At 48.8% G+C, this 26,317-nt stretch overlaps 1 protein-coding gene and 1 long non-coding RNA gene across 5 annotated transcripts in view; one reads left to right on the plus strand and one right to left on the minus strand.

Annotated features, from left to right (window-relative positions):
* Hs3st4 (heparan sulfate-glucosamine 3-sulfotransferase 4) overlaps positions 1-26,317 on the minus strand; it is a 340,113-nt gene that overhangs the window by 125,629 nt on the left and 188,167 nt on the right. The window lies entirely within an intron of this gene.
* LOC120887297 (uncharacterized) overlaps positions 8,696-26,317 on the plus strand; it is a 32,313-nt gene continuing 14,691 nt past the window's right edge. For both annotated transcript variants that reach the window (XR_013426982.1, XR_013426981.1), the window contains exons 1-2: positions 8,696-8,965; positions 25,685-25,738. This is a non-coding gene — a long non-coding RNA (uncharacterized LOC120887297). The remainder of the gene's footprint in view (positions 8,966-25,684; positions 25,739-26,317) is intronic.

A 26,317-nucleotide genomic window follows, 5' to 3' on the forward strand; every position in this document is an offset into this window, starting at 1 on the left:
TGCAATCTGAGGGACAGTGGTGATGTTAATGTGACATGAAGTTAGTAATTTTTTTTTTCTTGCTCAAAAATCCACCATCACTTCTAGATTTGATTTGATTTTTTTTCCTTTTGATATTTCTAGCCCAGAATTCAACTCTGACTTTTTGTTTGTTTGTTGTTTGTTTGTGGGGAGTGGAGGGCACCAGGGATTGAACCAAGGGTGCTTCACCACTGAGCCACATCCCCAGACTTTATGTTTTATTTACAGACAGGATCTCACTAAGTTGCTCAAGGCCTCACTAAGTTGCTGAGGCTGACCTCAAACTTCTGATCCTCTGGCCTCAGCCTCCTGAGTTGCCGGGGATGGCATGTGCCACTGAGCCCTGCCATTCTTTCTGGGTTAATGTAACCATACCTTCCTCTGCATCTTGGATGGTAGTAAGGGTAAGAGGAGTGAGAGAACTTATAACAGGATTTACTGAGGTCTTACTAGGTGCAGGGCACTGTTCTAGGTGATGGTTCATGTGCTAACTCATGTCATCACAATGAGCCTAGGAGAGTCTGAGAGATGCGTAGTGTTCACTAATGATACTTCTGCGTCTCCCAGCCTGCCTTCGTGTGGTTGGCTATACATCTTATTCTGCATGGGGAATAGTGGGTGTCGCTGCAGGCTGAGGTGGCTAAGTACCCATCTTCTAGTCCTCATGTTTTCTCTTTGTACTGGGGATTGAACTCAGGAACACTTGACCACTGTGGTACATCCCCAGTCCTCTTTAAATGTTTGTATTTTGTGACAGGGTATGGCTAAGTTGCTGAGGGTCTTGCTAAATGGCTGAGGCTGGCCTCGAACTTGCAACCCTTCTGCCTCAACCTCCTAAGTTGCTGGGATTTACGGGTGTGGGACACCACGTCTGGTCCTCCTTCATGTTTTTTGTTCATTTTTTTTAGTACCGGGTTGAACTCAGGGGCACTTAACCACTGAGACACATCCCCAACCCTTTTTATTTTTTTTATTTAGAGACAAGGTCTTGCTGAATTGGTTAGGGCCTTGCTAAGTTGCTGAGGCTGGCTTTGAACGTGTGATCCTCCTGCCTCCGTCTCCTAAACTGCTGGGATTACAGGTGTGCACCATCATGCCTGGCTCCTCTGCTTATTCAAGGTTGGATGACTCCAAACCAGTGAGCTAAAAGGATAAATACTGGGATCCTGTGTTATTGCACTGAGGAGAGTGGCCCAGGAAAGAGATCCCCATCAAGACATCCTCACTTGTATGAACATGACATTTTTACCATGGTGTGGCACTGATTCCTTCCAGTTTATTTTTTTGCGGTGCTTAGCACAATGGCATTACCCTGAGGCATCACTGTCATGCCCACTTTATAGATGAGAACACCGAGGTCAGAGAACAAGTGAGCGGCTAAGCCAGGACACAGGCGCAGTTCTTTCCACCTCTAGGATCTATGCTCTCCGCCCCTCGCCCCACCTTGGTTCCTGATTTCATCGCTATCTCCACATTTTCCTTGATGGATTTCCTCCTGTATCCACTCCAAGACCATTAAAGTGAGCCCCAGTGGAGGGAGGAACTGCCTCATTCTCCCTGAATAATTGGGGATGAGCCCCAAGACTTTGAACTGTGTCTCCTCCCTGGGTTTCCCGAAGAGCTGCCCACACCACATTCCTGTTTAAGATGCTAGTGAGCATTTCGAGAATGACTTTTCTGCCATTCCCTTCTCTTTTATTACATACTACGATCACACCTGGCTAAAAAAAAGAGAATCAGTGACCAAGAAGCTTGCAAATTGTCTCCAAGCTTGCAGAGTTTAATTTTCTAAATATCAACAGTGCCCTCCTGCCTCACATACTGGTTCGTCACAGATTCAGAGGAAATAGGCACACGCGTTCACACAGCATAAAGGTTAATGGCATGACTTTTTAAGTCAGGGGAAATGATTTCTGTGCACCTCTTTCATTTACTTGCTGTGTGACCTGAGACAAGTCACATCATCTACCTATGCATTATTTACTCCCTTTTAAAAGTAGGGAATGCATCTCACCAGGTTGCGCTAATGTTTCAATAAAATAATGCTTGAATCCTTAGGTTTGAGCTAGAATAATGAATGCAAAACACACACACACACACACACACACACACACACACAGGTGCATTGTTGCTCCCCCTAGGTAAGAAACACACTTAGTATAGTTAGTATTTAATTTTTATTATTTCTCAAAGACAGAAAACACAGCCCATTCCTTTGAAAGGCCCATTGTCTCGCAAAAGGTAAGGTGAATAAGTGTTTGAAGAATGTTTTAGGAAAGGGAAAATGAATATGTAAATGGGTGTGAAACAGCATGAGTAGAGATGGAAGGAATAGTGTGTAGAAAAGCGTAATGAGCAGGCGGTCACAGCACGCAAGACACAATAAGATGCTACTGGACATTTTCAGCATGTTCTTCTCATGGTCTCCTTGGGGAGCAGATACTTTCCGACTTCGACTTTCTTCTTTGCACCATGGCTCCCAAACAGAAGGAATCCGTATGCATTTGAGAGATGTCATTAAGACACTTTTCTAGTTGGTGTGTTTACTGTACAGATACCAACAGATTAGCTCAAGAGAAAGAATCTGGCTCTCTGCTTTCTTCCAACCATGCACAAGATGAAATACAGAGTAAACTCTTTCAGGGACTATTTAGAAAACATTTCTCTCTCACTTGTCCTTCTATGTGTCAAAACATTTTGAACTATAAGAAGAGGCAGCAGTGGGGGTGGAAAATAAAATGGATCCAATGCTCTACCTTCCTTTTCTGACGTTCAAGTTTGGGGACTTATCCCAATTAGCAGGTGCCATCTTGGTTTCCTGGGATCGATGTTCCTCTATTCATATTTCCTTCCAGAGTGAATAAAGAGGAATCTGAGGGACTGAGAAAGCCAAAGAGCCAACATCTCACTCTTAGTTTTAAGATGCATTACTTTATTTTCAACTTCTCAATACCTGTGCCTTGTGTTAAATTACTCCTAGGGTCTCCATTAAAAAAACACGGAGGCCCAGATTCTGATACATAAAATCATGGAGAAAAATCATAGAACAGGTTAATAGACAAAGTGGACGTGCAACCAAGACCTCAGACTTCAAACTCCAAACCATTCAAAGAATGTTTTCCAGCATGAGCCCGTCTTTGCTCTGCGTGACTCTGAGCACACGGCTTGCAATAAAATCGCCCCCCTGCCCAGAGTTGTGAGACTTCCTGATAAGCCGAGTCTAAGGAAACACATTACTTATTGGTTCCCACACTGATCAATGTCCACCTGTATCTCAAGAAATGGTAGCAAGCTCCCAGAAAGCACCGAATTTAACCAAATGACAAGCCTCCGTTCTTCCTGGGGCTGTGTTGTGATTTAAAGTGCATGTGTGAAGAGAGCCGTGCAGGTTCGCTGGTTTTTCATAGGCTACATTTCTGCAGATAAAATTTAATTAAACAGATCCCTGCAGTGGTGCGCCCACTGCCCTGAATCCCGTGCAATTATTCTCCTTCCCTGGCCTCTCCTGGGGAAGGGGAAAGGCCCCCAAGTTACCGCTGTGTGGCTGGGACAAGGGAGGGGTTTTCTCCAAAGGAGAAACCAGAGGATCTTTGGAAAGGACGTGAGTGGGGGACCCTGACCAGCTCGGACCACAGGGCACTCGGGTCCTGTGTCTTCACACCCCCTATGCCTTCCCTAGCCACCCCCTTGCATCGGGATTCTGATTTTCTCTTAACAGAACATGGCAGGAACCTCCTTGTCTCCAGTTCTACCCAGATCTAACCCCAAGCCCATGTTTAAGGAGTGACCACTGGATCTAGTTTTGGTCACTGAGGTTTCATAGTGGGGCTCTGGGAAGGTTTACTCTGAATAAAAGAGAAGCAGGAACCGGGCATCCCAGCAGCTTGGGAGGCTGAGGCAGGAGGATCGAGAGTTCAAAGCCAGCCTCAGTAAAAGTGAGATGCTAAGCAGCTCAGGGAGACCCTGTCTCTAAATAAAATACACAATAGGGCTGGGATGGGGCTCAGTGGTCGAGTGCCCCGAGTTCAATCCCCAGTACCCCCACCACCAAAAAAAAGAGAAAGAAGGAAGAGGGAGCAGCTTTTTCTGCCTGCTGGCAGCACAGTTGTGTGACAGCGTGATGCCTGGACCTGAGCCCATCATCCAAGGACCAAGAGGCAAGAGCCCACCTGCCAGAGGAAGGCAGAATGGAAACCCAGGAAGAGCTCTGACGCCTGGTGACGTTTCTCAGCGGCTACCAAGTCTAGAAACGTGTACCTCCAGACCTCGCCATGTTAAGATAACTACCCGACTTTGCCGCCCAGGTCCCCGGGGGTGATATGTTCTTGCAAAGAATCACCTTCACTACTGAGAGCATTTTGGAAACACCGCTTTTAGTTAGCCCCAGGAAAGCGGATGCTGGGTTCCGCTTGGGTGAACCAAGCTTTATCACCAGGACCTGGTTTCCCTGAGACGTTGCCATTTCTCCCTAAACAGTATCCTATAGACTTGGGGGGGAAAAAAAAGGAGAAAAATGGGGGGGGGGGTTTCCAACAGAATCTTTCATGGCCTGGAAATATGAAGAAGGTTTCACCAAAAAGAGGGGAGAAGAAGTGTCTGAGCAGAATAGCTAATAACTCTCCAAAGCATGGAGTTCTTTGAAAAATCATGGGAAAGGCCTAGTGGTAATGAAGCATCAGATGAATTGTTGCTTTCTTAATGTTTTGGGTGGACTCGATCCTTCCTTCCCCTGGACAATACCTTTAGAAGGTACATATCAAAGCAGGCGCGGTGGCACACACCTGTCATCCCAGCGGCTCGGGAGGCTGAGGCAGGAGGATTGCTAGTTCAAAGACAGCCTCAGCCATAGCGAGGTGCTGAGCCACTCAGGGAGACCCTGTCTCTCAATAAAATACCAAATAGAGCAGGGGATATGGCTCAGTGGGCGAGTGCCCCTGAGTTCAATCCCTGGTATTCCCCACAGCCAAAAAAAAAAAAAAAAAGAGATATCTTTCTAGGGACTGGGCAGAGATAAGGCAAGAAAGGTCCCTTCTGTGATAAAGTTTACCCTTGCATACGGGAGAGGAGTTGGAGCGTACCCACCCATGGAAGCAGATTCAAATGTCACGTGGTGAACACATGTGGGTCACCTTATTAACATCATTGTTATTATATTTGATGCATCATTTGGGATTAGGTTTGGCTATGGGCTAAAGAAACCCCAAAGATGGCTTTAACAAGATAGAATTTTTATTTTCTTTGACAGAACGGCTCCACAGATAAGCCATCGGAGCTCTGGGCTCTGGCCCCACGGTCACCAGGGAGCAAGTCACCTTCCTCATGGTGCTCGGTCATACCCAACCTCTCCGCTTCAGAAGTGCTTCCTTTTGTCCCCTGCGGATTCGTCATTCCCCAAGGCCTGGCACACTCTTCCCCTGTCTCTGGCCTCAGCAAGGGGTCTGGTCCACACGTAGGAGACGGGAAGCTGCCCGGGAGCAGGCCCCAACAGTAGCTGGGAAGAGTGATGCTGAGCACCAGGCTCCCTCTCCTGGCCGGTGGGCAGCTCTTCTGCCACTTCCCAGAATCCTCCAGCAGGACGGATCCGCCATAACTGGCCCATGAGCACATCCGGTCCTGGCTTCCTCCCTTCCTGGCTCACTTCCCCACGCTCCCACCCGTGTTTTCTGGGTTCGCTTACCAAATAAATAATGTGCTCTCAAATCTCAGACTCAGAGTCCACTGCTCTGGGGTAACTGGGTCCCTGGCCCATGCTCCACCCACCCTGTCCAGCAGGACAGAAGCCCAGGGGGAAGGGGCGGGTCTCCACCCTGTAAAGACATTGTCACAGGAGACTGGCACCGAGACCCCATGGGCAGGAATGTCCATGGCCTCACTGAGTAGCAGAGGAGGCTGGGGAGGGACGGCATGCCAAGAAGCGACACCCAGGGTGAGGTCGGGCATGGATTTCTAGGGAGGAAGGAGGTGAAGGGTGTAAGGAGTGAGCTTATCCGTGTCCAGGGGATGGAAAAGGCCAGGCTTCGGGAAGCAGGCGGGGGACCCAGAAGCAGGTGTTTGGTTCCTGCTGAACCATAAATAGCTCTTCCCGAAGATCCTCCCTGGCCGCCCCCGAAGCCATCCCACCTTGGTGCCTCCCTGCCACCTGCTCCCAACACGGCGGAGCCCGACTTTCTCACTCCCTCCAGTCCTGGGAGAGAAGCCAGCTCTGCCTCACCCGGTGCCAACATCTACTTTGTGTCTTCAAGTCTCTCAGGCTGGTATTCACTTCACCTTAACTTTAGGTGAACAGGGAGTGCCACACAGGACCCCAGCCCTCAGGGGGCTCCGATGACTCAGACAGAGGCGCCACAGGGGCACAGGAAAGAGGTAGGAGGATAGCTGGTGACACATCTGGGTGATCCAGTGAAAACCTCCGGGACAAGGCAAACTCAGAGAGCCTCAGGGTTACAAGGAAGAGGGGAGGGTCCAGAAAACAACCTTGGGATGCCTACTGTATGCAGAAATGCACTATCCAGGATGAAACTTAAAGTCCCTGCTCTGTGAAATCGGTTGCATTATTAGTTTTATAGATGAAATAGCTAAGACTTTTTTTTTTTTTCTTTTTGATACCAGGGATTGAACTCAGGGGCGCTCAACGGCTGAGCCCCATCCCCAGCCCTATTTTATATTTTATTGAGAGACAGGGTCTCCCTGAGTTGCTTAGGGCCTCGATAAATTGCTGAGGCTGGCTTTGAACTTGCCATCCTCCTGTCTCAGCCTCCAGAGCTGCTGGAATTACAGGTGGGCACCACCGCATCGGGCATTTCTAAGACTTTGATAACTGAAATAACCAACCCTCAGTCCCACGGCAGTTAACAGACTGGAAATAATATGAATCCTTATTAAGTAATAGTAGTTTTAATATTAGTAAAGGTAATAACAATACTGTGTATTTCATTGAAGGCTTTCTTCTGTGCAAGGGCACGGCACTGGTATCCACCAAGTTCGTGCGACTTAAATCTCAGGGCCCCAGAGTAAGAACGGTTATCAATTTCACTTTACAAATGGAGAAACCGAGGGTTAGGAAGGTTGAAAAGCTACTGAAGATCGTCACCGGGATTTAAGGGACTCTCTTTCCCAACTGTCAATCAGAGGCTTGAGTCTTCTTCATGGAACTGTCTAGCAATCAGCACATGGACATTCTCTAAAAATGAGACGGTCAAAACTGCCCAGCCTCCTACAGCCCTCCATTTCCTTCCTGAAAGAAGCCAACTGCACAATCACTGCTTTGGAGACTCTGGACGGTGAGTGTGTCCCACAGTCGGGGTCATTTCTTAGGCTGAATTGCCCATGCACAAGTCGGACCTAGGACAGAACTCCACACCTTTCCTGATGGGTCAGATGGGAGCCTTTCTGCCTTACCCCCCACGCCGTCTCCGTCTCAATGGCTCAGCTCTGCCTTGGAACTCAAAAGCAGCCGCAGACACCCCTGGACGGAGGGGGCAGGAGTGTGTTCTCATGAAACTTTACTGATGGATGTGGAAGTCTGAACTTTATGATTTTCACGAATCACCAAATCCTATCATTCTCTTGATTCTTTCCCAATCATTTAGAAATGTAAAAAAGCGTTCTTGGCTCGTGGACTACGTAAAATCAGGCAGCAGGTCAAAGTGAACTCATGGACAATAGTTTATCAAAACCCAGTCTAGGACACAGAAAAGCATTTAGGCCGACTGATGCTTAGGAGCCTGTTTTTCTTTCCCATTTACAGAGATGCTAAAGGATAGAGCAAAGCACTGTGTGTGTGTGTGTGTGTGTGTGTGTGTGTGTGTGTATGGTGTGTTTACAGTGGTAAAGATTGGAGAATTGGAATATCATTTGGGCCCGGTGCCACCTTTAAACCCCAGGGCTGAAGTACTGATATCTGCAACCCAAAAGCTAAAATAGAGAGTGGGATTCAGACAGCCAGGGCCCCATAAACCTTGCTAAGGAGATTGAACTTTCTTTACATTGCCATTTGGGCCCATGGTACCACGTGACAGTCCTGCAGCTGGTGTTTTACCGCCTTGTAGTTCCATCACGACACCCTTAGAAATGCATGATCCGCTCTAATTCATTGGTAAGGAAATTAAAACTCAGAGAGGTTAAGCAACTTGCCTGGTATGATCCAGCTTGCAGAAGGAACTTACGCTCTGCCCTGTGTATCCTGCGGTGGATGAATCCAGACACAAAACCAAATTCAATTTTCCTCTGGGGAAAAAAAAAATGGTCCGTGGCACCCTGCTGGCCCGATGCATATTCATGAGTTCATGCCCGATCCCTGAACATCCCCAGGTGGCTCTGATCTGAATCCCCTCTCAGCTTCCAGTCTTCCCCGGCACCAAATGGTACTGGGAGGCTGTGCCCTGGCAGCAGGTGGGGTCAATGCTTACAGAAGGGTTTAATGAGAAGATCCTGGGATGGAAGTCAGATGGGAGTCCACCTGCTGCCCAGACAAGGCTTGCCCAGTGGGGGGAGGCCCAGGAGCTGATCCAGGGCTGTGTTTTCAGTGATAATGGGGCACCTGATCAAAGCGTGGATGGTGGAGTGCCTGGCCCCCTGCTGGGCCTCCCTCCAGGGGCCTTCAGGTTATCTTACTTAATCCCCAGGACAACTGGAGCAGGTGGGGCTTATCCTTTTACTGTGCAGATGAGGGATGAGCCCAGCTAATCCTTGTCCCAAGTCCCAGGATCCTGTGGGACTGAAGCCCCTGCTCCTGCAGCTACTGAGCTCAGGAAGGCTGGCCGGACCTGTGTCCCCTTCAGCTGGTGGTGGCCCTGCCGCCAGGGAGCCAGATGTCTGAAAGAACTCCACAGCCAGACAGGCCGGCTGCGGAACTGGACTTAGTGAGTCTGCCCCGGGTGGATGGCCTTCGCTGTCCCCGCTGGGCCACTGAGGTCAACACCGCGTCATCTCCAAGAGAATCTGGGTGAGTGGTTCGCTGACAAAAGCCGGCAAAACATGGGTCACATGTGAAGCTGCGAAGCTGAATTCTTCATCTGAACGGTCCCCCAGAGGGACGGAGGTGTTGGCTCTCTTGGAGTGTTCAAGGTGACCCTGATGATAAGATTCTTTCCTGGATTAAACTTGGGCCAGGCCCCTCTGAGCCATCTTTTCTGTTTTGTACCTGAGATGGAACTCAGGGGCGCTCGCCCACTGAGCCCCATCCCCAGCCCTATTCTGTATTTTATTGAGAGACAGGGTCTCACCGAGCTACTTAGTGCCTCACTTTGGCTGAGGCTGCCCTTGAACTCGCCATCCTCCTGCCTCAGCCTCCTGAGCCGCTGGGATGACAGGTGTGCGCCACGGCACCCGGCTGAGCACTCTTTCTGATTAGGCCTGACTTTGAGCCCTGGCCTGGCCCATTTAGTCCCGTTTGAAACCTGCTGATTGCTTTAGTAAGCCCCCTCCACCTTTGAGACCTGAGTAAGCCCAGCCCCTCTCCCTGCCCTCCCACCCGGCCCCTGCTGAGCCTGCAGAGCCGCCATCCTCCACATCTTCCCGGTCACCTTCTGTCCATCAACGACCCGCTACCCTTGCTCCGGGGTCACAATTCCTGCTTGTCCCTGTCATGCTCATAACAGAGCCCCGGTCTGTCCCGAGAGATCCCACTTCTCCCACTGCAATAGCTTCTGGGTCAAATCTGCCTTTGCCATTTGAACTCCTGTCCGTCCCTCATTTCTGATATTATTCTGATACACAGAGCAGAGCAGAGCAGCAGCTCTGAGCCACCGACAGTAACGGATGCCATCGGGACCCAGGAAAGTCCCCCAGGTAATGGACAACTCCAGTCGACTGGCGAGGTAGTAGGTCTGTCTTTGCTTCCGTTTTCTCATCTATAAAATAGACCTAACGACCACGTCCCTGCATCGGAGCAGGGTCTGAGTCGGCTGATACGTGCAGGGCACCGGTGGGCGCGGCGTCAGCGCTCTGTAGCTCCTGGCCATGGAGGTTCCAATGTATCCATTAGCATCCGGCTTGAGGGAGGGGACCAGGTGTCAATGGCATCCAACATCAGAGTCCATCAAGAACATCGATGGAGCCCCTGGGGTTTTACACAACCCCTAAACTCAGGAATCAATGCAAGTAATTAGGACCCGGGGTGCAGATGGATCAATGTCCGGAGATGGCAGCCACGGGAGACGTGATTTCCAGCTTGCAGGGTGATGGGCGTCCAAAGAATGAGGTGATATTTGGGATCCTGCCACAACTAGCATTTGTGCATAAAGAGGGGTCTGGAGGGCATTTCAAGAGGGCAGCAGGCATATGCAAAAATAGGTCCCGCCACACCATGTCCCAGAACTGGCCACCACCCCTCATGCACGAACCACAAACCCCAAAGGCTCAGAAAACCAAAGCGAAGAACTAAGGACTAATTTCTGTGACAGCAGCTGAGCTGGTCCGATTGACACGTGTCTGCAAATTCCATTTTCCCACTTTACGTGTGAATGATCGTGTTTCACGGCAGAATATTCAAGAGTTTGGTTAGGGGGCTATGATCCCAGAATTTGTGAGGTGTTAGACAGTCTATGATGTACGGACAGCGTCACCTTTCTAAAATAGAAATCATTCTCAATTTCCAAGTCTGGTTTTGGATAAGGAGATAAGAAACTGTATAAATGAGACTTGGAGTTTATTGAGCAATTATTATATTCCAGGTACTTGTCCAAGTACTTAACTAAGTTAGTTCTCAGGAGATCAGGGGATATTAGTATGATCTTTATCTTTTTTTTTTTTTTTTGTACAAATGAGAAACTGCCTTAGAAGGAGGCTATTAACTTGCCCGCACTCACCCAACTCACAAGTTTCAAATATCTTCTCATTGCGCCAATACTGGGCTTTGCTTTCATCAGTGAGATGTCAACCGCGGTGACACGAGCCCAGGCTATCAGTATGCTTTAGTGGCTTGGCGGGGTCCTGCATTATTCTTGGGATTTTCATGAGGAAAGCAGAACCCGGGTAGCTGCGTGGACCTCAGAGACCCGTCCACCAGCGTTGAGCCCTATCCTCAGCCAGCCCAGGTGGCACAGAACCGAGAAGAAAGGCTGGTTTCGGTGGCTGTGGATGGCAGGAGCCCAGCACCAGCTGACAGACACAAGCCACGGGAACTGCTGGGCGTGAGGCGGATAATGAGCATCGTCTGAGATCAGGATTTAGAGCTGACATGAACCACGCTGGGAAGTGTCCTAAAAACAACGTTGAAGATTTTTAATTTCATCCCAACAGCAATGGAGAATCTTCCGATGCCTCTCTGCAGAACCAGGAAATGGTACGACTTTGATTTTCCACGCTGCACTCGGAGATGTCTTTGCAAACTACAATCTGAGCCACTCTCTAGTCTCCCAGCCCACTCCCAACGGGTGCTTGCTTCATACCTGTCAAAGGCTTCCCACTGTTTTAAGGATAAAACCTCAAATTCTCAACATCATCTTCTTTCTGGACCCTGCTCAGCTACCCAAGTCCATCCCAGACCACATTTCTCCTTTGCACTATGCTCCCAACCCTACAGGCCTTGACTGTACACTATTCCTTTTTGCCACAGGATCTTTGCACATGCTTGTCCTGCAGCTAGAAATGGTATTTTGCCAACCCTTTGCCTACTTACCCCTCAATTCATTTGTAAATTCCTTCTAGAAGCCTTTCCTGACCTCTTGAGTCAATTAATTGCGCCTGTTATATTTACTCTTAGCACCTGCACCTCTTTTTTCATTTCAGTTATTACAGTTGTAATTTCGTATTAGGGTGTGACATTTGATTGATGTACATCTCTGCCACTAAATTGTCTACTTCTTGAGAACAGTCTTTTTTTTCCCCCTCTTATCTTCCTATCTCCAGCATTGGAACAGCCCCGGATGCTCTGCTGAAGACCAATAGAATTGGTGGAATGCTATTCGACAAAGGCTCAGAGAGGAGCAAGGGCAATGGATTATTTAGCTGCTTAAAGCCACACAGACATGACTAATCCCTCTTCCTTATATCAGCCCTCCAACACCTGCTTGATTTCTCTCAAGATTTTGCCCAGACAGATCTCTCCCCAAACAACAGCGTGGTGGGATGCATCATCCATCTGTTATCACCGACCGGGAAATAGGGCCCCAACACGGTGCAGTCTAGATGCCCGGGGTTCCTCCTGCGTCCCTGAGCACCCACCCCGTGACTCTGCAATGCAGAAGCCTCCCGTAATGGGAGGAGGATGAACCATGGGGATGTGGCAAAGTCTCTCGATAGCTTGTCTATACCGTCCCCTGCAAAATCGATGCACAAGGAACGAGAGTCTCTCCAGCAGCAGGAAGAGAGGCTCGCGGCAGAACACGCTGCTGGATCCCCTTTATGGCATTAGGCAGGGCCGGTCTGCATTTCCACTGGGGGTGCCTGGGAATTGGGATCTGGCCATAAGGGAAGCGGTGGGTATGTCAGAAAGATGGCTTCGTTTTGAATGTGTTTGTGCCAGAAGGATCAAATAAGGGACAGAGATCACAGGCACGAATTCTGTGAAATCAATAAGTGAATTCAGTATCCAATCAGTGCCGTAGGATCACTGGTGGGAAGCGAGAAGCTAGCATCTCAAGGCCAGGCGGTGGGTAGTCAACCCCAGGCATTAGAAGAAAAGAGAGGAAGAGTCACCCAGGAACGCAGAGTGGGGATATGACACTCTGGGACAATGGTGTCGCCTCATTTCAATCCCCAATCAACTGCAGCGGTACCCCCAAGAGAACCAATCGGGAGGGCAGGAAAATCAAGTTGATGACCTCCAACGTTGGTGAAAATCGGGCAGGAGGAGGAAGAAGTCTGTCTGCCTTGGGAGGCTCTGGGGATCTGCTTCAGGTGGTGTGCAGGCACAGGGGAGTTTCACTCAGCCACAGAGAAGGATGGAATTATGGCGTCTGCTGGTGGATAGACGGAACCGGAGATCATCCTGCTAAGTGAAATGAGCCAGACTGGGAGAGTCGAGGTCCAGTGTTCTCTCCTTATGTGCAGAAACTAGAGCAAAGTAAGGGGGAAGGGAGGTCAGAAGCCCAGGAAGATAGAAAAGATATCTATACAGAAGAGAAAGAAGATGGACAGGAGGAGGGACGTGAGGAGGGAGGAACGTGGATTGCAGTTCACCCAGCTGTCCTGTGTGCACACAAAGATATACCACAGTGACTTTCACCTTTACATCTATAATGCAATAATTTAAAATATTATAAATGAATTTTCAAAAGACCAGGAGAGTAAAGGAAAGGGAATAGAGGGAGGAGAGGGGAGGAAAGGGGGAAGTGCTAGGAATAGAATTGGAGCAAGTTACATTCCATGCTTTTATGATGATGTCAGAATTAACCCACAGACTAGGCACAATTATAATGCACTAGTGGGTTAGTCTCTGTGTCCTCAGTTCTGTACCATTGGTCTACCAGTCTGTTTTGGTGCCAATACCATGCTGTTTTTGTTACTATTGCTCTGTAGTATAGTTTAAGGTCTGGTATAGCGATGCCACCTGCTTCACTCTTCCTGTTTAAGATGGCTTTAGCTATTCTGGGTCTCTTATTTTTCCAGATGAATTTCATGATAGCTTCTTCTATTTCTATGAGGAATGCCATTGGGATTTTGATCGGAATTGCATTAAATCTGTAGAGTGCCTTTGGTAGGATGGTCATTTTGATAATATTAATTCTGCCTGTCCATGAGCAAGGTAGGTCTTTCCATCTTCTAAGATCTTCTTTGATTTCTCTCTTTAGGGTTTGGTAGTTTCCATTGTAGAGGTCTTTCACCTCTTTTGTTAAGTTGATTCCCAAGTATCTTATTTTTTTTTAAGGTTATTGTAAATGGGGTAGTTTTCCTCATTTCCTTCTCAGAGGATTTGTCACTGATACACAGAAATGCCTTTGACTTATGGGTGTTGATTTTATATCCTGCAACTTTGCTTAATTAGTTTACTGGTTCTAGAAGTTTTCTGGTGGAGCTTTTGGGGTCTTCTAGGTAAAAAGAAATAATAATAATAATGCACTAGTAAAAAATTCTTAAAGAAAAAAAAATGAAGACACACATTTACTGTGAGACAGTGATTACTCTTCTCAGAATAGACCAAAAGAAACCCTCAACCCAAGTACAAAAGAAGGCACACAATAAGTTCACTGTGAAGTATCCGTCATGGTAAAAAGCTAGGAACCACAGCCACTGTTAGAGGATTGGCTGAACAAACTGTGGTGTAGTCATCTATGGGATGCTATGCAGCCCTGAAAAATGCATCACCATGCAAATATTCTAAGATAGATTGTGGAGATGAGGGAGGAGAAGCAAGTTGTCAGCTGACATAGCCAGCATGCTCTGCTCTTCTTAAATAGACACTCTAAATAACAGTACTGACAGGGTGCATTTCCTGCCTCCCTTTATCTGTTGGAATTGAGCAGCAGATGGCCCAATGTGTGACACTCAGGTTCCCCAGTGCCCCATGAGGCTCTGACGGCTTTCACCGGTGGCTGGTCTGCCAGGGCACATTCCCAGCTCCGTGCTACCTGGGGCCATCAGGGACCCTGTGACTTGTGGGAACCAAGGTTGTTTCATAAAATGACCATGTTCATGAAACCAGCTCAGGGGGTGGGCAGGAGGACATGCAGGACCTGGAAGATGGACCACCTTTCTTTAAAGAAAGACTCCCAGGAGCCACTGGAGTTTGTTTAAAGGTTGTATAAACCACCTGGAAGGGATGGAGAGTTAAACATCTACGTGTGCAAAGTACACTTAAGCTCTGGGGTAGGAAAAAGCCAACAGATGAGATAAACAAGCCACTGGGCAGAAATGACCACAGGTAACCTCATGAAGGCCCCTGGAAAAGTGTAAAATGGTGCACAAATGTTGCTCATGATGCGATCGGGTCCTGGCGGGTCTTACATCAGAATCTGATGACAGATGGAACCTGTGGTGGCGTTTGGTTCAGCATCCGGCCATCTGTCCTGACGGTGAGCACTTTCTACAAGAAAGATCTTGCTTTCACAAGGAATCAGCCTCAGGGTATTTTTTTGTTTGTTGCTTTAAACTCAAATATCATACCCACATTTTTAAAAATTGGAAAATCGAACAGAGAGAAAGCCTAGCAAATTTTTCAGTGAATGAATGAAAATGAATGAATGCAACCATTCCATCATCTCCCTCCCTGCCTGCCAGCCATTCCTCATCAGCAAGTGAGTTCAGGGCTGCTCCGTCTCTGTGCTTTGAAATCGGCACTTTCCACCACTATCACAAAGGGTTCTTCATCTTGCTCTGAAGTCTTCGGATCTCTGTAGCATTTCCTAGATGCCATGTGTTATGATGTACTTAACTCGTCCTTCTTGTTAGAATAACTTTCGTACCTCTGTGTGCTTTTCAGGGGGGATGTCTTGGTAGGGAAATGTCCACACCCCTGATACTGGACAACGTCCCAGAGACAAAAACATGGATGTTGGTGGGGAAGTTAGCGGGGGTCCCATTTTAGAGATATGGCTGCTCAGGTGGTGGTTAGGGTTATCCTTCTCCTTTAATGTAGAGAGCTATTTTCTAAACTGCTCAGTTTATTTCCTTAATTTTTAAGAAAAGGGAATAAGATGTCGTCTAGGTACCGCAGACGCTGTTTTGAAAAAGAAAAAATATGACAGGGCAGAGATCACATCTGATGATAAATTGTCATATAAACCAAAGGCCCCCTAGAAAGAGTTCTACAGAGAGACAACCCGTGGTAGGGTGTAGATCTGAGGTGTTCTCCCCAAACTCACGTGTGAAATGAAAAAAAAAAATAATGCAAGAAAGTTCAGAGGTGAAATAATTGAGTAAAGAGAGCCTCAACCTAATCAGTGCATTAATCCCCTGGTGGGATTAAGTGGGCGGTGACTATGGGCAGGTAGGGTGCAGCTGGAGGAGGTGGATCCTCTGGGGGGAAGGGGCTCTCTCTCTCTCTCCCTCCTCTCCCTCCCCCTCCCCCCTCCTCCTGTCCTTCCCCCTCCCCTCCCCCTCCCCTCCCCCTCCCCCTCCCCTCCCCCTCTCCCTCCTTCCTGATTCCAGTTCTGCTTTTCCCCCAACATTCGTCCACCATGATGCTCTGCCTCCCCTTGGGCGCAGAACAATGGAGTCGGCCACGCCGAGAACAACCTGTTTCAAAGCGACATTCCTCCTGGGTGACAAAACCCTGCTTCTCAAGGCTCCTTGGGAAATGGCAGGGGGCTCCTGTGCCCTGGCCGCTGGCCATTCTCTCTGTGGTGTGGAAGAGGAGACAAGCAGAGGCTTGCTACTAACTGTCTGACACACAGGCGGAGCTCATTCACTAGCCACTCATGTCCACCACAGGTTCTACTGGCCAGACCACTCAAAACCAGCTCTCCACAGTGTCCATTCTGCCAGAGATGCTCTGTGGTCTTTTGCTTCTCCTCCCCTGGCCTCCAAGGGCACAGCCCTGGGACCTATGGTTCTCCTGAGCTCCAGGGCCCCACCCATTGGTCCACCAAGCACCTTCTTGCTGCCCCCCACGTGTGACAGAACTGTGTGGCCATCCTGGACCCAATCAATGCAGGCCAATTCTATTCATCCTCAAATTCCTTCAACCCCTGCAGTAAAATGGGCTAATTCTCTCCTACGGGCCAAGCTGTCATCCATTTGCTGATTCACTGCACAAACATTGATTGAGCACCTACCCTGTGTCATGCAGAGTTATATCTCTGACAGTAAAAGACACAATACATCAGCGTTCCTGCGAGTGTGGCAGGAGCAAAGGCCCCGGGGCTGAGATGAGCGGGAGTGTTTAAGAAAACTGCTGGTTGAGCTTTCTGCTTGAAGCTTGGAGAGCAAGATGGAGAGAGGGATAGGAAACCATGGTGGCGATAAGGCCAGAAGGCCTGTCGCTTGGGCACTGGAAGCCCTGGGAAGGAGCTAGCCATTGGTGCAGGTGTAAACCCCGGTCCTGGATGGCACTGCAGTCCATCTGTCAACCCACTTCATGGTCTAAACCCCAGTTGAGTTTCCTTGTCAAGTCTCAACGGTGTCATCTGAGCAGAGCTCTTACAAAGGTTCTTTTCCAAGAGCTCAGCGCTGCCCTCCATTTCCCTGGTCAGGGCTTACAGACTTGGCAAAGCAGAATGGCTCTCGCAGCCTACAGCACAGCAGAACAAGAGTCCAGGATTCTCTTTCATTCTGCAAATTCCAGCTCCTCCCGGGCCTTCTGAACCAGGTTCTGTTTTGCTTTGCCACTTAGACTTGACATCTTGGGCCAAGATAGCACAGCCCCAGCCCACGTCCTGTCTCCACTAGAGGTTCCCCTGGTCCACCTGGATCTGCCCCATCGCCCCATCCTCTCCCCCCAACCCTGTGCCTAATCCGCCCCCTGGCTAGTCCCTGTCCTACTCCTGTTAGAGCTTAATCGTACATCACAGTGGCCCCAAAACCAGTCCTGTTAAGTTTAATCATCGGACTCATTCAGGGACTTAGCTCCAAATAACCCTTGGCAGTTTCCAAAAAAAATCAAATCTGGAGATTTGTCACAATTGAGGACATTTAAAAATTATGTTCCAAGCTCTGATGGCAATTTCCAAAGAGCAGTTCCCAGAATAGCTGGGAAATTGCCATGTAATTGGAATAAAGTGCTGACCTCCTCAGGGGTCTAGTTAGAAGAAGGACCACATTCGTGTGAACGCGTAAAAACCAGCATATTTGTTAATAATCGGCCTCATTACCCACCTACCACCCCCTGTGTGTATGTGTGTGTGTGTGTGTGAGTGTGTTCATAACTCTTGTGGCATTTTGAGGTCTGCATTCTTATTTGGTAAATTAGACACCAAACTGGGAGAGCCAGGGCGGCAAAGCTCAAAAGCTCTGCTTTCAATATTTGCATTTTGGACAGCCGTTTATTTCACGGTTTGATTTCTGGATGCCCAATGTTTGCCTCTGGTTTTCAATAAGCTTTTTTTTTTAAAAAAAAAAAAAAATGGTACCAAGGACAGAATTCTCCCCTTCCAATGTAGCCTGAGCAGAGCAATTCAAAGAGGTGAGCAAGGTGGGCTCACAATTGAAGGCCAGCCAGTGTCCCCAGGCCAGACCCCGCTTCCCCCATGTGACTCCTTTGACCAATAGAGGGTCTCCTCTTTCAAACCCTTGTCGGGAGTTTTTTTTTTTTTAAATTGAAATGGTCTCCCTAAAATCAAGATCTTAAATTTTCTTCACAAAATTGCACACCTGTTCACCTTGGTCCACTCTGGGCCTCTTATTATGCGACTTTTGCAAGCATCGATTCTCTTTAGGTATGAGTTCGAATTCACCGCCATCCCTGTCTGTTTCCCAGTGTGCTTCTGATCTGTGCATCCCAAGCCCAACAATTAGCGGTGGCAAACACATCTGATAGGTCATGGCGGATGGCTTCTGAGATGCAGGACGCATCCTATCAGACCCTAAGGACATAGTCCTGACCAAGACACAGATCGTGCCTGCAGAGCTTCTGATGTGGCTGTGAGGTCCCTGCCTTCCTTAGGGGCTGCAAAGGTAAGACGGGTTCCTAAGGAAAAGCCGAGAGAGCTTCCTGAACCAACAGGAGACACACTGGCCTGGTCCAGAAGGTCAGGGAAGCCTTCTCGCACACTGTGACCCTTATGCTGAGCCAGAAGGACATGTCCCCTGTTTTACTTTCCCTTGTCCTTCTGGCTCAGCATAAGGGTCACAGTGTCCGAGAAAAGGACAAGGAAATATCAGGTGCACAGACCTGGAGACAGGAAGCAAGCTGGCACACCTTGGGAATTAAAAGATGGCCTTTCTCTCCCTCCCTCCCTCTCTCTCTCTCTCTCTCTCTCTCTCTCTCTCTCTCTCTCTCTCTCTCTCTCTCTCTCTCTCTCTCTCTCCCTCTTTCCTTTTTTTTAATACCATAGATAACACCTGGGGAAGATTTTATTTCCGTTTCTTTCCTAAGAGCAGGTACCGAGCTCCCTATCACAGGAGCGATCTTTCCAATAGACGCAGCCTTGTTGGTAGGTGTCTGGGCTCTTGCCTGAGTGTTTTACACACAAAAGCATGAATTTCTGGCAGAAGATGCACACTTCCTTGTTGTTGGTTTTTTCTTTTTTTCTAAAAAGACAATGAAATATATGTCCCTCCTAAGCCCCCAACCTCATCCGCCTGTGACTACAAAATGAGATAATACCCTTCTCTCCTATGCAAATGATCATGGCCCCAGGCCCTCCAACTGTCTCCCAGCTGTTTCTGAGAGCTTCCCGGGGCCTCCGGATTGTCCAGAATTACACTCTGGGCTTCTCGTCAGGCTGGGCCCAGCTGTCCTCATGGGTGACTACTGCTGCGGGTGTGCTTGGCTCTGGGGGTGCGGAGACTGTTGTTGGGGTCATTCCTGGTGGGTTTGGACATGGCGAGGGGAGGAGGAGGAGCCCAGAAGCACTCCTGAGTTGAAAAGCTGCAGGGCTTCTCATAAATGCCAGCTGTCCCAGCAAACCTTGGTCAGATGGCACCCTGCCTGCCAACTCCCCTCCTGCCTCCTTTCGGGGCAGAAGGACCTCTCCACACCTCGCAGCTGGGAAGCTCCACTAGGTAACGTTGGGCTGATGGCCACATCTGTCCACTCCTGTCTCCGTGCAGTAGCCCCCACCCTTATCTGCAGGGGAAACATCCCAAGACTTCTGACGGATGCCTTAAACCACAGATCGTAGGGAACCCTATGCTGTTTTTTTTTTTTTTCCTTTGTATAACACTATGATCAAATTTAATTCATTAATGAGGCAGGGTAAGAGGTTAACCACGACTAGTAGTGAAGTAGAACAATTGTAGCCACACGCAGCGAGAACAGTTATTTATGAATCACTTCTGAAATTTTCCATGTTAATATTCTCAGGCCGACCGTGGTGGTGGGTTCCAAGTGCCTGAAACTGCAGAGTGTAAAACTGCAGGTTAAAGGGGACTACTGTAATGGGAAAGCGGATCTACTTACCAACGTCACAGCGTCCTTGGGAGGACAGATGAGTAGCTGAATACAGAGCACTCCAGATATTCTGAGACTAGCCAGAGGAGCCTCACACAACAGCCAAGGGCAGAAGCCCCAGGGAAAATCTGAGATGGGCAGAAGGGTGCCAGCCAGAAAGCAGGCGACCATCTAGGCCAGCGAGTCCCCAAGGACCATCCTCATCCTGCTCCTTCCCCCACGCCCCTTGGTCCCCACTGTGCAACCAGGGACACTCACCCCCAGGGCCTCATGAGCACACAGAGCATCATGTGTCCCTGAGTCTGGGCGGTGCAGTCTCTCTGCCTGGAAATGCCCTCGCTCTGCCGCAGCCACTACAGATAAATACGACCCCACAGGATCCCCTTGATTTGGAAATGAGGGGGAAAAAAATCTCAATTCACAGTGATACAAGAACAAAGGGAATCAACAGATTTGTGGCAGTAAAGCATTCTACGGACACAAAATTTCTCTCTCTTCCCTTTTTGGGTCTGTTTCCTGGATGCTGATTTCATTCCTAACCCCCATAAAAGGTACCACCCAGCTGTCATCCTCGTTCCAAATGGACTTTCTCTTTCTGGCAATCAATTGGGCAGATGGTCAACTTTCCCATTAACCCAAACATCAGCCCCAGAAAGGTATCGCCTTGTCCCTGATGGGTCCTCCCTGGATGGCCAAAGGGTGGAACACCCCGGACCAGGTGAGCCAGTCCTCCATTCGTTCCCCTCCAAGGTCAGAGCTGCAGAACTTCACGCCACCTACAGAGCCCGAGAGACGCTCAAGGTCTCCCAATGCCAATGTCAACTACGGGGTGTCGAAAGGTACAAACGTCGACCACAACTACCCCTGCAACTCTGCTTCCCAATTTTTACCTGAAAAACTCCTACCCTTCCTTCAAAGCCTCTGTTTTTCCCTGCCCAGTGAATTGCTATATAACACTAGAAAATAAGTTACACGATATTTGAGAGTCCCATAGTCCTCAGCAAAAAAATAAATAAATAAATAAACAAACAAATAAATAAATAAAACGACTGTCCTGTAGAGTTTATCCTACTAAACTCTGACACATCCTAATCTGTAACCAAAAGTTCCTCCAGGTCTCAGTCATCTGCTTATTCCTCTGCATGAAGCCTGTCTCCTGGTACAGAGATAATGCCATGTAACAATTGATAAATGGGTGATCATCCGTATATATTCAGCTACCACACTTTTATTATCTCTATCAGCTACTATCTATATTTATCTTGTGGTCAACAAATCTGCAAGATCCTATTTTTTCTCTCTTTTTTTGTTTTTACATAAACACATTCTAAATCAGCAGTGACACTGTAATTCATATTTTAGACCTAAAAACAAAACTTCGCGTAAAGCCCTACTAAATTTCAACTTGTTTGGGTTTTAAGTCCTGATACCATCATGCAGCCTGACATCATCGGCAGATCTGATTAATAGACCTTCTAGGTCCTCATCCAATCACTAATTAACATGCAGGGACAGGATTGAATGTAGAGTCCCAGATACCACTCACAGAAATCTCTCTCCAGAAGCAAAAAGAACTATCCATCTCAGCTAGAAGTCTTCGTAACGGTATCATCATAAACCAAATCTGATCAACAGAGCTGCTACAGAGATTGTCCCTCAGTTTGTCATCAGAGATTCTGGAATGACAATGTACTTTGTTGGTCCCCTAGTTTTTTTGTTTTTTAAATAATAATTAAGTTGATGTATTTGTGTGGGCGATTTCACATTAAAGTCTCCACCGCTGACTTTAAAAAACCGTAGACATTCTAGAAACACGTCCACACCACAGACAGCAGCTTTACTCAGAGTGGCCAGAGCTTGAAGGCAGCGAAGACCCCCCTAGAGCAGGTGAATGGACACACTGTCCTACACCCAGACGATGGGATTGTTTCGTGCTAAGAAGAAATGAGCTATCAAGTCATGAAAAGACACAAAGGAACCTTAAACACATGTTACTTAGTAAAAGAACTCAATCTGAACAGGCTACCTACTGTCAGATTCCAACTATGTAACATTCTGGAAAAGAGAAAACTGGATAAAGTCAAACCTCTGGTGGTTTCCAAGGCTTGGGGGGAGGGAAAGAGGGATCAAGAGGCAGAGACTATTCAGGGCAGAGAAGCTATTCTGTAACAGTGGCTATGATGAATCCACGTCATTATCCATTTGTCCAAATCCACAAAACATTCAACTGCGAGAGAGTGAACCTTAACTCACACCACGGACCTAGGGAGATAAGGACGAGTCCGTGTCTGGCCATTGATTGTCACAGATGTACCACTCCAGTGGGGGAGGCTGTGCCTGGGGAAGGCTATACCTGTGTGGGGCGGCGGGTATATGGAAATTTCTGGATCTTCCATTCAATTTTGTGGTGATCCTGAAACTTCTCTTAAAAAATCAACATTGGTATGGAAGATCCCCAAGGAGACTCATTATTGAGGGAAAATGTTCTGCAGGTCGCAGCTTTACCTTACCCGTGGCAGGTTGCAATCCATCAACCCTGATCACTGCATCTCTCTGATAGGCTAACCCCACTGTCAAGGGCGTGGGAGACTTCCATGTCCAGACTTCCATGTCCCTCAGTCAAGGTGCTTTGCAGAAAAGCAAACAGCTCAGCCAAACACCCCAGACCCGTCATGCCTTGGCAGACTCTTATCTTTGCTAACAGAGCTGATCATTATGAGGGCTCTTTCTAGGGGAGTAAAATTTCTCCATCTGCCTCTCTTTCCTGTCCATGAGCCCTGATTGTGTCCTCTGAAACATTCTTCTCACGCTGGCCCCTCTCTCCTCTGAAGCCTTTGCCCCCCTGTCTGTCCCCAGGTGAGAGTGGGTCTCTTTCCTTCCCAAGTCCATCAATCGCTTCTCCTGGGTCATGGTTTCTGGTCCTTCCTTAGTGACCTGGTCACCTACCCTTAGCCAGGATATTGCTTGGCAAGACTCGGAGGGCACAGGGGGTAAAGACCCAAACAGGGAGAAGGCAGAAACAGGTCAGAAGCAAGTACCTCCTCCAAGAACCTCAAGGTCAAAAAGAACCTAAGAAATCACATGACCCTTTCTAGGGGGTGATGCGGAGACAGTCGGGGGGTGCTGGGGAAACCAGCTATGAGTGATTGAACTTCCTGGAGGTGGACAGAGGATACAAGCAGAGAAAATCTAATGTGGTTCCTGCAGAGAGTTCATAAAGCAGGATCCACGTTCTCTGTGGCATCTGGATTCTGTTTTCTGCTCCAAGGAAACGAGGGGAACTGTTTGCTCAGCTGCACCAAACCTCACTTCAAATGCAACCAAGGGTGGACAGCCAACATCGGACACCTCTGCTTGGGATGAGGCTTCACCCGGGAACCAATTATCACCAGGAAGAGTGTTGGAGAATTAGGGAAACTAACCTTTCCTAATCCGCTGTCTAACGGAAACCTCTCTGCAGCCAATCAATGAGTGGAGGAGAGACACACGACAAGTCCCCCTCCTGGCCTGCACATGAGTAATTAAGGCCAGTTTAATGAGATTGCTGAGAGCTGGTGTCTGCAGGAGACAGAGACGGCAGTATCCAGAGAGCGGCTCTGCAGGAGGAAGCAGATCTCAGAGCAATAGATGACGAGTTGGCACTGTTGGGGGTGAGTCACCCCTGAGTGTCTCTGGCAAATGATGGGGAGCAGCAGCCTGAATCCACAGAAAGGTAACTGCGGTTCCCTGTCACAGCTGACAGCCCAGGGAAGGTGGAATGGGAAAATAGAGACTTACGGTGTCTGAGATCCGCTCCCTCTTCACATTTCTGAAGAAAACTCCTGCATCTCGCCCTCCCTCTTTTAAAACGGTGAGAAGAACTTGGGTTTGAACACCAGACAGACAGGAGTCTAAAGTCCAGTCCTGCCGCTGAGAAGCTGTTCTACCTTGAACAAGTACTTTGGCCTCCTGGAGCCTCGGGATCTTCTTCGGTGAAGTGGGATAACACCTTGAAGAACCTCTGAAGGATCTCACGAAGGATCAGTGGCTGATGCACTTAAAGAGCTAAGCAGAGCGCTTGGCTCCCAGCCAACGTTGGACGCATCATGTACTCCCAGCTATGAGTGTCTATCCCTGACATCTCAGACGTCACCTCCAGGTAATCATGGTGGTGTCAAATGGGCGAGAGATGAGAACACTTGGCATGAATCTGGTGCCCAAAATGGCAGCTGCCACTCTTCCCCTCGACCAAAATAAATAAATAAATAAATAAATAAAATCTGCAGAAAGGCATCAGGAAAGAATTTAAATGTAGTAAACTGCTTTCCAGGGTCCATGTGGTGTGAGGTGCCAGGGTGAGGGGTGGAAAGCAGGTAGGATGGGGAGGGGTGGATTTTCAGCCCATGGTTTGGCTTCTGTCTATTGGGGAACCTCTGTTGCTAGGAAATGCAGCCTCTGGGGCCCAAGTCCCTTCCAGTGGAATTGCTTCCCCACGGTCCACCCTCGGGGAGCAGCTAGGCAGCCCTCGCCTGGTTACCTCTCCCAGGTGGAAAGCATCCAAGGCACAGCCAGAGCGGCCAGGGGTGCTGGCAACCCCCCACTGGAGCCATATGGTCTGCTGCACATTCCACATAAATTAGCTTTTGGCACCGAGCAAAAACCAAAGGACCTGAAATAATTCTGCATTTTAATAGTGGACTCCCTTTGTGAGGCCTGTTTCCCGCCACCCAGAGGCGGTCAGCAGGTGCCCATGCCAAACGCATCCCGGTCAGCCGGCCGTCCGGTGGTTTCAGATCAGCTCTTTCCCGTCCCCGTCCTACATAACCAAGTCCGTCCCTCCTTATTGCCAAATGGCTCCGGGAATGCCTGCGAGAGACGGCCCCGCCGAACGGTGCTTCTGCTTTCGGGAATCAAGGAGCGCGATCTGAATCTCACCAAGATAATCTCGCGGCTGGGTCAATACATCGAGTGGTCATCGAGGGTGCCCTGCGCTTTATCTATCTTTAGGCCTCGTTCCTGCAGGGGAGTGGAAATGTGTCACCTGAGTGAGGAGCAGCCAGGGGCCTGCGGGGAGGCGGGGAGGAAGGAGCATTTGTGAGCGGCCTCCTGCAGGGGACAGGAGCCAACCCAGCCAGGCCCTGGTTGCTGGCAGAAAAGCCACGGTGCAGAAACAGAGGCAATAAAAAAGGAAAATCACCCCTTCTGGCACTGTCTGGGGCCTGGGGTTCACGGGTGGTGCGAGTCCTGCCAGGTTTCTGGTGATCAGCTCCACGTTTTACGCAGGGCGCTGGGGGCCACCCAGGAGAGGGGCTTTCCAGGGTCCCTCCACCCTGGATGGTGCCTGGAAACCGTGTCTCCAGCTCTCTCTCCCCCCAGGTTCACAGTTATGAGACCCTTATGTCCTTGGGAGTTAGGTGTGGTCTGCGGTCTCTGTGAGCTCAGGAACTGGGGCAAAAGGGAAGACGATCACTCCCAGCAGAAGCCGCAAGAGCCGGAGCGCACTGCGGGATGACGCTCTCTCAGCGGTGAGAGCATTAGAGGCCGGCCAGAGTGGAGCCCAACGTGAAGGAGAGAGAGAACTACGCCCCCCCTCCCCCCTGTCTGGGGGCCACCCGCCTCTCCAGGGGGACTCACGGCTCCCTGCAAGGCCAGAGCGCCCGTGCTGCTGTCTCCCAAATCCTCCGCCCAGTTTCCTTGGACCCTCTTTCTTCCCTTATGAGATTCTCATTTTTTTTTTTTCTCTTTACCTTCTAGGACAAGAAATTAAATGGGAAGACGTCAAGTCCCTTGCCTGAAGGCTCCATACCAGTGAGTTAACTTCTTAAGTCGTCTTCACTTTGCTTTTTTTTAAGTACTATTTTCTTTTACATTGACACTTAATAATCGCATATGTTTATGCATATCATGTGATATTTCGATATTCATCATATTTTTGTGGCGAGTGTATTTAAAAGTCCCTCTTTAGGTGTTTTGAAATATATGGTAGATTAATACTCTTCCTTCCTTCCTCCCTTCCTGTCTTCAGTACTGGGAATTGAACCCAAGAGCGCCCTACCATTAAGCTGCATCTCCAGTCATTTTATTTTATTTTATTTTATTTTATTTTATTTTATTTTATTTTATTTATTTATTTTGAGTCAAGTTCTTGCCAAGTTGCTGAGGCCAGCCTTGAACTTGGGATCCTCCTTCCTCAGCTGGAAAGTAGATGAGGCCGACCCCGAGAGGACTGTGAGAAGGGAGCGTCCCCCAGGGTTTCATTCAGAAGCACTGACCTTCTTTAGGAAAGGCCACTGTCACCTGGCTTTGCCCATGTCACCTGGCTTTGCCCATGTCACCTGGCTTTGCCCATGTCAGCCAGCAGACTGGCCCTTGCCTGCTCCAGATGGG

The sequence above is a fragment of the Ictidomys tridecemlineatus genome, chromosome 10, assembly GCF_052094955.1.
Source record: "Ictidomys tridecemlineatus isolate mIctTri1 chromosome 10, mIctTri1.hap1, whole genome shotgun sequence".
NCBI classification, from domain to species: Eukaryota; Metazoa; Chordata; class Mammalia; order Rodentia; family Sciuridae; genus Ictidomys; species Ictidomys tridecemlineatus.